Below are 2,260 nucleotides of genomic sequence, written 5' to 3' on the forward strand. Positions count from 1 at the left end.
AAAGTATTGTTTTAATCCCTAACATTTGGGGTGAATCCTATTTTGGTCCCTAATATTTTAATCGTCTTATTTTTATCACAAAATGTTTAATGGCATCAATGTTATCCTACTGTCGAATCCTTCACTAAAACTTAACGAAATTGATGTACTATTAATAATGTCTTTGTTAAAGCTACGTTTGTCCAACCCCCTTTTCCATCTTCACCCTCTCAACAAGTCCAAACTCCATTCTCTTACTCTCTTTTTCTTCCTCCTCAAACTCCTCTTGAAGAATTAATAATGTAAAAGGGAGAGAAAGAAACGAGTAGAAAAATGGGATTTGAGCTTGTTAAGGGGATGAAGGGAGGAGAAGAGGGTTGAGCAAACATAATTTTAACAAAAACATTATTAGCAGTAATATCAATTCCGTTAGTTGTTAGTGAGGGATTTGATGGTAGGATAACATTGACGTCATTTTAAACGTTTTGAGATAACAATAGGATGATTAAAACATTAGAGACCAAAATAGAATTCACCCTAAACGTTGGGGATCAAAACAGTATTTTACCCAAGTTTATTTTGCGATATTGGTAAGGAGATAAAAAAAATCATAACTTATCTTATTTAATTTAGCATATATTAATTGTTAACAATTAATAAATGTTAAACAAGGCAAGCTTTAACTGTTTTTTACTAATATTTTTTTATTATTAAACATTTCCATTTGTTTTGTTTGTTACGAAACATTAAAAGATTTAGATTTTCTGATATCGTCCACATATGGCAATGCATTTAAAGAAAATCTATTTTAAATTCCCTCTAATTAAATAAGGAATTTTTGTACAATGGCAACCATGCACATACATGCTACCTAAGATATTCAACTTGTATGCGTATCAAAAATTTATCCTATATAAACAACATGAATAGAGCAATAGCAGAAATTGAGTCACAATAAAAATAAATAACTTTTCATTCTTGATTTTTCATCTTTCAGATCACCATATCATCGTTATGGCTAGAAAGAAAGTGGAGCTCAAATATATAGCAAATGATTCAAAGAGGAGGGCAACACAAAAGAAAAGGAAAAGTGGTCTGATAAAAAAGGCTGATGAGATTAGCACTCTTTGCGGGGTTGATGCTTGTGCTATAATCTATACCTCTGATGATCCACAGCCAGAAGTATGGCCATCGCCATCAGGGGTGAACCGAGTGATCTCTAGATTTAAGGAGATGCCTGAATTAGAACAAAGCAAGAAAATGATGTCTCAAGAGAGCTTCTTGAGACAAAGGATCCAAAAAGGCCAAGATCAACTAAAGAAATTAAAGAATGAGAATAGAAAGAAAGAAATGAACAATCTCATGTTTCAATCCTTAGGTGGCTACCAATCCCTTGACAATGCCACCATAATTGATCTCAATGATCTTGCATGGATCATTGATCAAAATATCAACGAGGTCAACAAGCAAATTAGCAAGCTTCAAGGGCAAGAAGGGACTAGTAGCAATAATAATGGAGTAGCAACCATCAATGGAGAGCAAGCTCAAGTGGACAATATCATCAATGGTGGTGTATTTCCATTTGTGGATAATATCATCAATGGAGAGCAAGCTCAAGTGGACAATATCATCAATGGTGGTGTATTTCCATTTGTGGATGCTGCTAATAATTTCCAAAATGATTATTGCCCAACCCCATTCAATCCTTGAAAAACAAACAAACCAACCAACCATGCTTAGTGGGGTGTGCAATGATGAGTTTGTCCCATGTGGGTTGATTTTAATGTTATGTTTGTCATTATTATTAGATGTCTCTTTCTTACACCATCATAGTTTAGTAGTTTTGAATTTCTTATGCATGTTTTTTTTTTTCTTTTGCACAACTCAAGTGTACTTTTTTATTATGAAATGTATTGGTGGTAAGAAGTATTATCATTTGTGGGGTATTTGATGAAGTTGTATTAGTGTTTTTGGATCTTTTTATTTGATGTATATTTTCTTCATTTTCCTGCTTAATAAGTGCTTAAGTATAAATAAAAAAAGTGTTTTAACCAAGTTGAATTGATCTAGTGGTTAGTTCACTAGGCTGCTTAAGCAAATATCGAATATTCAAATCTCGTCTTATACACACAGTAATCTATGGGCCAGCGACAAACCCTTAAATGGAACTTTGATTCACGACGAATTAATTCTTAGCCTACTAAACTAGAGAAATACCGTGAGAAATCGGAAAAAAAAGTGTTCTTTCTTTTTTCTTCTACTTTTTTTTCTTTCCTAATTT

General features: G+C 32.8%; 1 pseudogene; it reads left to right on the top strand.

Annotated features, from left to right (window-relative positions):
• Positions 1 to 993: 993 nt before the first annotated feature.
• Positions 994 to 1,689, top strand: LOC107644294 (agamous-like MADS-box protein AGL80 pseudogene; annotated as a pseudogene).
• The last annotated feature ends 571 nt before the right edge of the window (positions 1,690 to 2,260 follow it).

Source organism: Arachis ipaensis, chromosome B1 (genome assembly GCF_059453495.1).
Source record: "Arachis ipaensis isolate K30076 ecotype BB chromosome B1, ASM5945349v1, whole genome shotgun sequence".
Classification (NCBI taxonomy): Eukaryota; Viridiplantae; Streptophyta; class Magnoliopsida; order Fabales; family Fabaceae; genus Arachis; species Arachis ipaensis.